Source organism: Nansenia antarctica, assembly GCF_963989245.1.
Source record: "Nansenia antarctica genome assembly, chromosome: 5".
NCBI lineage: Eukaryota > Metazoa > Chordata > Actinopteri > Argentiniformes > Microstomatidae > Nansenia > Nansenia antarctica.
Window position 1 is genome coordinate 70,811,898 of NC_137690.1, and position 12,009 is coordinate 70,823,906.

Genomic DNA, 12,009 nt, shown 5'->3' on the forward strand with positions numbered 1-12,009 from the left:
TCAACTCCTCATTTTCTCTCATCAGTCTGGATCTCTCTTCGTGTTCATCCCTCTCTGCCTCATGCCAAAGTTTTTCCATCTCTTCCTTCATTCTGTTCAGCTCATTCTTGACCTTCTCATATGGCTCCCTCTCTCGCCGTGTCTCTTTCCTTATTCTTTCCAAAAGCTCTTTCTCTCTTTCAATTTCAGCGGTCATCTGTTCCATCAAGTCTTTGGCTTGCTTGGTCTTCTCAGTCATTGTTTTATTTTTCTCAAGTTCGTTCTTTATTTCCACCTTCATCAGTTCCACTTTCTCTCTCTCTTGCTGTAAGTCTTCCTGGTGTTGTTTGATTTCTTGAATCTCCCTCACTATTTGCATCTTGGTCTGCTCTAACTCGTCTCTTTCTCTCTGAATTCCGGTTCTCTTCTCAACCTCTTCCATGACAGTGTCCCTCTTCCTTTTCTCAAACTCCTGTTTTTCCCGTAGTGTCTCAGACCGCAGAAGCTCCAGGTTCTCTTTTTCTCTTGTGGCTTCAAGCAGGCTTCTATTCAAGATGGCCCTCTCTGCCAGAACCTCCATTTTCATTTGCTCAAGCGTCTCTCCCTCTTGTATGGCTTTGTCCATCTTTTGCTTTAAGTCCCGTTTTTCTATTACAAGCTGTATTTTTTCGGACTCCTCCTTTGCTCTCTGTATCTCGTCCCTTATCACCTCCAACATTTCTCTTTCTCTTTGAATTTCTTCTCGTTGCTCAAGTCCTTCTTTCACAGCTTCATATCTCTGTTTCTCCATCTCCTCTTTAACTCTTCCAGACTCGTCTCTCAGTTGTTGCAGCTGGGACTCTGTTCTCTGTGTGACCATCTTTGCTTGATCCAACTCCTCTTTTGTTCTGTTCATCTCCTCCTCACGTTTCTCTACTTCTCTGATCTGTCTTTGGAGTTCAGCTTTCATCTGTGTGAACTCATACCTCTCTTGCGTTGTCGTTAGTTTTACTCTCTGCATCTCTTCCTTTTCTTCTTGTAGTTTGTGCTCTGTCTCAATCAAGTCTTTGTTTTTTATTTTGGCCTCCTCGGTTTTTCTCTCTGCAATATCTTTCTCCTCTTTTAGGCTTGCTTTCATTTTTTCAATATTTTCTCTTTCCTGTCGGGTTTCCTCCTTGTTTTTCTCTATTTCATCTCTCACTTTCTGGAAATCGTCCTTCAGCTGTTCGAATGTGTCTTTCTCTTGTTTTGCTCTTGCTCTCTGTTCCATCTCTTCTTTCTCTGTTTCACACCATTTTCTTTCCATTTCTTCCTTCACTTGAACAATCTCATATTTTATCACTTCATTCCGCTCAATCTCCTTCAGCGCCTGTTCCCTTCTCCTCTCTAAATCATCACGTTCCCTCTGTAACTCTGCTTTTGTTTCTTCTATTCTGACTTTTGCTTGCTTTGTCTCTGCAATTGTATCCTCTTGATCTTCTATCTGTCTCTGTATGTTAGCTTTCATCAGAGAAATGCTGTTCATTTCCCGCCTTGTGATCTCCCTGATTTGCTCGATTTCTTCTTTTGCTCTCAGTGTTTCAAAATGTAACCTGGCTAACTCTTGCCTCTCTCTCATTGTCTCTTGCTGTTTTCTCTTCAGGTTGTCTTTCTCTACCTGAATTGCTGCGCCCATTTGTTCAACCGCTTCTCTTTCATGCTTCACCTCTTCTCTCCGCTTTTCATCTTCTGCTTTTTCTCTGTCTTGTCTGTTTTTTTCAACCTCCTTGGCCTTCTGTATGTCAACCTTCACGTTTTCCACCTTGTCCCACTCTCTCTGTATTTCCATCCTCTGCTCCAGCCCCTCTGTAACAGTCTCATACCGTAACTTTTCCATCTCTTCCTTCGCTCTTCTGGTGTCGTCTCTTTGTTTTTCGAGTGCCTCTTTTTCTCTCTGAATCTCTGCTTTCGCACATTCTATTCTGTCATCTGATTGCTTTATCTCCCTCGTTCTCGTTTCAATCTTTTCCGTTTGTCTCTGTAGGTGAGCTTTCGTCTGTTCTGTCCCATCCTTCTCTCGCTTTGCTTCCTTTCTGTTTTTCTCCATCTCCTCTTTGTCCGTTTGGAGCTGACGTTTTATCTGCTCCAACTCTGTTCGTTTTCTTGATGTTTCTTCTTTGTCCTTCTCGAGGGAATTCTTTTCCAGGAGTATGTTTGCTTTCATTTTATTTATCAGGCCCTTCTCCCGCTTTGTCTCCCGCCTGACCAGACCGAGCTCCTCCTCGGCTCTCTGCGTCTCTGCTCGCACATTTGCGTGCTCCTCTTTCTCTCGCCGGATCCTTGCTCTCTGTTCGAGCACTTCTCTCTCAGTTTCGATATACCGTTGTTCCATCTCTTCTTTTACTTTGTTTATCTCGTTTTTTATCTGCTCGAATTGCTCTTTCTGTTTTTTAACGTCTTCTGTTTTTTTGTCGAGCTCATTTCTTTCCCTGTGCACAGTGGCCATCATCTCTTCCATATTTTCATTTGCTTGCTTTGTGTCCTTGATTCGTTTTTCGATGTCCTCTATTTGTTCTTGAATTGCGTCCTTCATCCTCTCCATTTTGTCCTGCTCGCGTTTTGTAATTTCCTTGCTATGCTCGATCTCCTCTTGTGCTCTCAATGTCTCGTACTTCATCAGTTCCAAACTGTGTCTCTCGCTAATGGTCTCATTTTGTCGTCTCTTCAGAATGTCTCTCTCTGTTTGAATATCAGCCCACCTTTGTTGAATTTTGTTCTTTTCTTTCTTTATTTCCTCCTTGTCCCTTTCCAGCTTTCCATTTATGTTCTCTATCTCCATCCTCATCTGTTCCATCATTCTGTTTTGCTCTTGTTTCTCGGCCGTCAGCCTCCCTATCTCCTCCTGTTGTTGCTTAATCTTAGCCTTCATGATGTCAATTTCATTTCTCTCAGTTTCTGTTCCCTCCCAAAGTTTTTCAATTTCTTCAATTGCTCGCATTGTTTCTTCCCTTCGTCTCTTGAGAGTATCTTTCCTTGCCTGTACCTTAAATGTTTGTCCTGGCTTGACCTCATATTTCTTGGTACCTCCATATCCTGGGTCAAACTCTGTCTGCGTCCTCTTGCTGTTTAGCTGTCTCTGTTCTGTTGGTGATGAATGTGATGAGCATTGATTCATTTCTGTATAGATTAACTTTTTTAATGAACATAATAAGGTTAATTATATTAAAGAAAATGTACCCGGTTCATATGGTTCAAACTAATATCATTAGGCTATTTCCGTTTCCATAAAGTTCAAAATAATTAATTAATTAATAATAAACAATGTAATTAATGTTTGCATATAATGTACATCGTAAATACTAAATAAATACCAGTAGAAATATATCTGTAAAATCATCTACTGTTACCTAATGTTGACACTGATATATTTCAGTCCTAACACCCTAAGAGGACAGAGATGTGAAAATAAGGAGTAAATTCAGTTAGAAATCGTTTGTTAATTCATCTTACCTAGCTTGGCCATGAGTTCTGGTTCTTCCACTGTCAGTATCAGGTGGAAGGCAGCTTGGGCTTGTGGAGTCCCAGTCTCAAGGGCCTTGAACAGCATTCTAATCTGCTCCTGTGTGGTCTGGGCTTCAAGCACTGAATGTGATAGATCTTCTGGGATCAGTTGTTGTGACACCACAGCGTCTACGACACGCCCAGCTGATCTCACTCCTGCTATGATCTCCTCCCTGAACCCCTCCAGCAGGTCTCCAACTAAGAAGGAAGTTAATACAGTTATCTTCATCATCTCACCATGCCTATTGATTCCCATACCCATTCCTTGGCATGAGACAGATACAACCCAGTATATTTTAATTGGCTTATATATTGAAAGTGAGCATGAATTTGGCACACTCACTAGTATGTACTTGTTTGTGCTGAACAAAACCTGATATAGTCAGAAGAACAAATGTTAGGAAAGAAAAAAGAAGAAAAAGAAATTCTAATTCAATTCGGTTATCCTGATCATACACAAGGTACTTTGGCGTTTCTAGCATATAGGGTAAGAGCAGTAGCACTTTAAAACGTCTATTGTAAGTCAATGGACATTCAAAGTCTATGGGCTTTGGCCTGTAGGGGGCGGTCCTCACTCCCATTCGGTTAAAATGGTACTTTATCAGGTTAAAATGGTACTGTATCAGGTAATGGTACTTATTCATGCTAAAATTGTACTGTATCAGGTTAAATTGGTACTTTATCATGCTAAAATGATACTGTATCAGGATAAAATGGTACTTTATTAGGCTAAAATGGTACTTTGTTAGGCTAAAATGGTACTTTATTAGGCAAAAATTTTATTTTATCATGCTAAAATTGTACTTTATCAGGATAAAATTGTATATCAGGCTAAAATGATACTGTTTCAGGTTAAAACGCTACTTTATCATGCTAAAATGGTATTGTATCAGGATAAAATGGTACTTTATTAGGTTAAAATGGTAATGTATCAGGTTAAAACAGTACTTTATCATGCTAATATGGTAATGTGTCAGTATAAAATGGTACTTTATTAGGCTAAAATGATACTATATCAGGCTAAAATGGTACTTTATCATGCTAAAATGGTACTATATCAGGCTACAATTATACTATATCAGGCTAAAATGGTACTTTATCATGCTAAAATGGTAGTATATCAGGATATCAATCTAAAGGAGGGTGACACCAAGAGGCTGAACAACCAGTAAAGCTGCTTCTGTCCTTGGCACATTTGGCACACTCACTGGTATACTTGTTTGTGCTGAACAAAACCTGATATAGTCATAAGAACAAATGTTAGGAAATAAAAATAAAAATAAAATAAAATGTGGTTATCCTGATCATACGCAAGGTACTTTGGTGTTACTAGCTTATAGGGTAAGAGCAGTAGCACTTTAAAACGTCTATTGTAAGTCAATGGACATTCACGTCTTTGGCCTGTAGGGGGAGCTCCTCACTCCCATTAGGTTAAAATGGTACTGCAGGTTAAAATGGTACTTTATCAGGTTAAAATGGTAATGTGTCAGGATAAAATTGTACTTTATTAGGCTAAAATGATACTGTATCAGGTTAAAATGGTACTTTATCTGGTTAAAATGGTAATGTGTCAGGATAAAATGGTACTTTATTAGGCTAAAATTATACTGTATCAGGTTAAAATGGTAGTATATCAAGATAAAATGAGCTAAAAGAATACAATACGGGTCCTCTTATCAATACTTATGGAGGACACTGTATGTATACAATTACAGACTAGCCTTTAAGTCATCAGTGACTACTGTACCACCCATTTTTCCCTGACTGTTTTCTTATTGGTTGAAATGGTTTGACGTATCTAGGATAGAGAGTGACTGGAGACATGTTATTAATTAGAACTCCATTGTGTACAACAATATACTACACATGCAATATACTACACATGCAATATACTACACATGCAATATACATACATGGCAAAATGCAAGCTGTACCGTGGTCTCTTGATTCGGCCATGGTTCCCTCTTGCAAGCGTCGTTTTTTGGACTGGTGTTCATAGACCTGATTGAGATGTATGAACAAGTGTGTTGGCAAACTCAGTTTGAAGCATAGAGTCACTGACACACACACACACACACACACACACACACACACACACACACACACACACACACACACACACACACACACACATACACACACACACACACACACACACACACACAACCACAACCTTGTTCCCTTTGTTTTCTGTATAGTGTCCTAGACTTAACTGAGAAAGGTGCTTTTAAATTAAATCTATTATTATTATTATTTTATTATTAAAACTAACACATACAAATATGATTCATAAAAACATATACATAAAGGCCTGGATCAAGTCATATCAGATGGAAAGATGATATAAATAGTTTTCAAGGAACACCTTTAAAGTGCTCTTTACTCTGTACTTTGTCTGGGCTGTTGGACTTAGAATAGAACGACTATTACTCACCTCAAACCAGTCCTCCTAGGGTTGAAAGTTTTCTCTTGAAAGTTGATAACCTATGTCATTAGTAAACAGACACAAGTAGTGAGTGATCTGCACGTAGACGTTATTCAGTTTGCTTCAGTGTTTCAATTGTACCAGTAGCAGATCAGAAGACGGACGATTTAAAGGGCAGTGAGGTTTCACAAACATCTGATATCTTCTCCTTCCACAACATTAGGGTGTCCCCACATACTGTAACCCAAGCATCAGTTTGATTGGCTGAAAGTGCCCATGTGGGTGGTAGAGGATTGCCATCAGGTTTGCCCTCAGCCTGGTGTCCTCTGATTAGGGTGGGGTCCATGTTGACTCTTTGTCTGGCATAGTGCCCCCTCAGCTGATGTACGCCTGAAGTTATCAAAATGGAACAGATCCACACACACACACACACACACTCACACACACACACACACACACATACACACACACACACACACACACTCACACACACACATACACACACACACACACACACACACACACACACACACACACACACACGCGCACACACACACACACATGCATAAACACAGTACTCACACACATTGGGAGTGCAGTCCCTACTACAGATAATGAAAAAAACACTCCAGCGCTATGAGGAATAGCAGACTGATGTAGACCTGCACACTTTGATACTACCTAGGAATTGTCCAGCAAGGGAATTATATTCCCCTTTGTCAGTGTGTAGAAGAGAGCTGTGTTGATTGATCAAGACTGTCGAAAGGTTTTGGAGCTATGCGGTCAGGGATACTCCAATGGAAAAGTACATATTTGAACACCCATTTATATTCTATTGGCATTGGTCATTGTGTTATGAGTATGTCATTTAATGTCAGTACAGGAGCAAAACACGGATTGAGACTGAGGCCTAGGCTACACGACGACGAAACGACAACAAAACATTTCCGATCTCTGGCCACACAAGCGTTTTCTCCTCGTCACGCAAAAGAATCTCTGGGCACATGGAAATGTGTATTCAGGTACACTGGGCATGCGCGTACTGGTAGACGTAGAAAATGATTAAAATGTCATTGAGACAGTACCGTAAAATCATTGAAATTCATTCATTTTCATTCATTCGGTAGTATTGTCAACTCCCGATCAATCTTCTCTCCACTTACATTACGTTTGCATCCAAGATATGGCATGTATACGTCATTCATATGTGTACATTTAGTGAGTACTGCCTTAGATGTTTCAAGTAGTGACAAAAATGTCAGTTGAACAGTGAAGGTGAGGAGTTATCTATATCCTAACTCCTCTGACCCAGAGTTTGGCTCTCTGACGCGGGGTTACGTCTACTGCCTCTACTGGTCCACCCTCACCCTCACCACCATCGGAGAGACGCCGCCGCCCTTCCGGGACGAGGACTTCCTGTTTGTGGTGTTTGACTTTCTGGTCGGCGTTCTGATCTTCGCTTCGATCGTGGGCAACGTCGGCGCCATGATATCCAACATGAAAATAGACCCAAATAATGAACGCCACGCGGACGGAGTTTCAGAGCCGCATCGACGCCATCAAGCACTACATGCAGTTCAGACACGTCAGCAAGGACACACCGACACAGTGATGTGCAACGTGTAGGAAAATGTGATTTAAACATGTGACAATGTGCTGAATGTTTCTATGTTGATTTGAACAGTTGTTTTTTTTAGACTAACTATTAGTTCAATAAATAGTTGCATTGTTTTAAATGTTTCAACTTCTTTCAAAGCTTTCTATGAAATGATTGTTTCAAAGAAGGCCTTGCCATCATGGTTGGACATGGAAGGACCATAGCTCCTGAGGACACACAGAGGACTAGGGCTGCCACAAACGATTATTTTCATAGTCGACTAGTCACCGATTATTTTAGCGATTAGTCGACTAATCGGGTCATAAATTACTGCTTATCGCACAATTACTCAATCGCTCTTATTTAACTATCATCTTCTAAATCAGCTTCTAAATTTAGCTTGAAGTTGTTAGTTGTTGTTGTAGGCATGTGCTAACTAAAAATAAAGACAATTAAAATGATTGTTCACTCAAAAATAGATATTTTAATGAACTTTGCAGATTTATTTCTGGCATCACTTGCATGTAATGTAAAGAGTAGTAGAGAGTGCAAACTGCTGTGTAAATGAGGTAGGCTAGGCACTAGGCAACCAAAAGAATACAAAAACAAAAATAAATACTTGTACAGAGTACAAAAGTTTTGCTTTGCTTCACTCATCTCTGGCATCAAACATACATTTTAAATGTATTGAATAGTGCTGCAAAATAAAATGAGGTAGGCACTAAGGCAACTAAAAAAGAGCAATTATCCACAAAAAGAAATGTTTGTAGAGAAAAGGTTTGGTCTCAATCAAATAACAAAGAAAAGTGCAGGAGACTGAGCAAAGAAATTGTTTCTCTCCTGTGTGGACTATTCATTCATAGCGAGGAAAAGGCGACGTCGATTACCAAATATGTCGGCGACGATTTTGGTAATCTACGTCGTCGCGACTAGTCACTAGGCATGCCTATACCAACTACGCATCATAGCCAAGATCAAGTCCTTCCTCACCCCCAGCGACCTGAGGAGGGTCGTCCTCATGCTAATATCATCTAGGCTCGACTACTGCAACTCACTATATGCGGGACTTCCTGATAAGACCATCTACCGCCTGCAGCTAGTCCAAAATGCCGCTGCCAGGCTGGTGTCAGGCACCAAAATGAGGGACCACATCTCCCCTGTCCTCATCTCCCTTCACTGGCTCCCAGTGAAGAAGAGAGTGAAGTTCAAAATCTGCACCTTTGTTTTTAAAGCTCTCAACAGTCTCGCCCCTCCTTACATCAAGGACCTCCTGGACCAGTCTACCTCCTCAAGGCCCAGACCCAGGCTCAGGTCCGACGCCCAACTCAGCCTGAGGGTCCCACGTACCAACCTCAAGAGGAAGGGTGACCGTGCCTTTGCGGTGATAGCGCCGACCCTGTGGAACGCGCTCCCTTCTGCCATCAAGTTTGCCCCCACTCTGGACTCCTTTAGAGCCAAGTTAAAAACCCACCTCTTCCAAAATGACATTCCCTAAATCTACTCCCTATTTGTTGTGAACTGTATGCCTGAGTTTTACGTTTAAGTCGTCTGTGTCTGATTGCTTTCTGTGTTCCTTGTCTTTGTCTTTATCTGTTCCTTTACCCGGGCTGCGCCCCGGGCCGATGTAAAAGTTGGATGGGGGGCGCATTATAAATGAAATTAACATAACATAACATAGTCGACTAATCGTGGCAGCCTTACAGAGGACATGACCATGGTAGTTTTGAGCCATATTGACACTACTCAGACGAAATGACTTCTGATGAATATAGTCAACTCTACAGTTTGGTTATTCCTCTCTCTCTCATTGCACTTTGCACACATCACATACAGTGAACGCACACGCACTGCTGAGGTTGACACTTGCGGTAAACCGGCCCTAAGGCCTGAAACACACCAGACGCTTGTGTACACGCAGCGCGTGTGCGTGGCGGAACTGCTGCTGCTCTCACGCTTGCAGCTTCCAAACAGGCTGCGTGTCTTCTGTGCCCCTAACGGCGGAGCTGCTACTGCCAGCCCTATCTTTGTACATTGAGTTTTGCCTCCGTGACACGCAGAAAAAAAAGACAAAAGTCATGGGGCCCTATTATGCACTTCTTAACTTGCCGTCTTAAGTCTTAATTAAGACGCACCGCCAGGTTAAGACCTACCGCCACCCTTATTATGCGCTTCATACGCGCTACTGCTATTATGCGGGTGTCGATAGGCGCCCACACATAAGACGTAATACTCCCGTGCATATATTACACATTGTGGGAGTGTTCATATGTTAATGAAGTGCACTAGGCGCCCCTGCAATTATGCGATCTGACTTTGCTCCTAGCGCTAAGAAGTGGTTTGAAAAGTTCTTAAGTTTAGACTTCATGCACGTTTTGAAACACGAGCGCGCCTCCGCGGTTTGCGCATGCATGTGGGCACACATGAACACGCACGTGGCTCCACGGCAAGACGTCAATTACGGTCACAGTATAAATGCTTTATTTCAGAAGGGAGAGGCAGAGAAGCGTTCAGCTTACCGTAAAGATACGCTTCCAGCTCCCCTACCTATTTACTACCCTGCCTGTACCTGCCTACTTACCCATGTTTTGCCTTTACCCCCCAGTACCCCTACCGGACTCCTGCTACCTGCCCTACCTGCCCTCTTGCCTACCTGCCCTCCTCCTACCTGCCTGCCTGCCCTACCTGCCCTCCTGCCTGCCTGCCCTACCTGCCCTCCTCCTACCTGCCTGCCTGTCCTACCTGCCTGCCTGTCCTACCTGCCCTCCTCCTACCTGCCTGCCTGTCCTACCTGCCCTCCTGCCTGCCTGCCCTACCTGCCCTCCTGCCTGTCCTACCTGCCTGCCTGTCCTACCTGCCTGCTGTCCTACCTGCCCTCTTGCCTGCCTGCCCTACCGGCATGACCCCTGCCTGCCTAACGACTACTCCTCCTGCCTAAGCCCCTGCCTGCCGACTACCCCTCCTGCCTAACCCCCTGCCTGCCTGCTGACTACGCCCCCCTGCCTGCTCCCTAAAATAAATCATACTTTATTTTACTTTAACCTGTCTCTGTCTGTGTCTGCGCTTGGGTTCCCTATCTGACCGTAACACTTACATTCTGAAACTGCTGGTGTTTTCACATTCTGAAACAGCAACATTAATATGTAATATCAAACAGAGCAAGAACAACAAATAAATCAATAAACAAGTATATTCTGAAACCGCTGGTGTTCTTATTTACATGTTACATGACTCCATTGGGTCTGTCTGTCTGTCTGTCTGCCTGCATGCTTGTCTGTCTGTCTGTCTGCCTGCCGTCTTACTTATTTTGCACTCTGCATCTTATTTACATTTTTGCACTCTGCAGCTTCTATCCACTTACCACTATCCTGGTGTCGTTTTTCATTGTCTTCTCGTTTCTTTTTTCTTTTTTGGTGACCAGAAATGTGCGATCGATTCATGATTGCTGCTGACAGTTGAGAGGAGAAGGGGGCGGGGCTAGAAGTCAATTTCAAGCTAGAAGGGGGCGGGGCCCCACTAGGGGGGTTTTGGGGCAGCGGATAGATATGGATGTCCCTGGTGTTATAGATCATATAATAACGCCGTAATTGCAGGGAATACTTTACCAAACTAGCTATTTCACAATGAAAAGTAGTTAAACTCTTAACTACCCTCATATTGTCTAGCTTGTCAAACTAAAACTGTCCTTGGATGAATGTATGCGCAGCGCGAGCGCAGCGCGAGCAGACTCAGAGCGACTGAACGCTGAATGCCATGATTTCCATTGAAAATACATTCATCCAAGGACAGTTTTAGTTCGACAAAAAGGCCCTTTTTGTTTGGTGGCCCCAAGCAATTGCCTTGGTTGCCTCTATGGACGGGGCGCCTACACACACACACACACACACACACACACACACACACGTGTCCCCGCCCTCTTTTTTGACAATTTAGGTTGAAAGCCCGCCCCTCATATGGATATGTGGGCTGTTTATTGGCCGTTACGGCGGTCAGTCAAGCGTTCTACAACCTCATTGGCTGAGAGAGATAGGACGTGTCTTGTGTGTGTGACATTCGGGTTTTTGTGCGAGGAATGTTAATTAGGCTGATAGTGTGGTCTGACACTGGTGATAATAAGTATATTATTATGGTTATTATGATATGAATAACACACATTTGACATGCCTGCAGCAGTTGAAAGGAAAGTGTGTAAACTGTGGTAATAGGTCAAAAGTTACTGAACTGAAGTTTGGACACCTTCTCATTCAATGTTTTTTCTTTATTCATATATTATTTTCTACATTGTAGATTAATACTGAAAACATCAAAACTATGAAAGACCACATATGCAAAAGGTGGCTACTTTGAAGAATCTAAAATATAAAACATTCTGGTTTGTTTAACACTTTTTTGTTCACTACATAATTCCATATGTGTTTTCATAGTTTTGATATCTTCAGTATTAATCTACAATGTAGAAAATAATTGTAAAAATAATAATAAAGAAACCCAT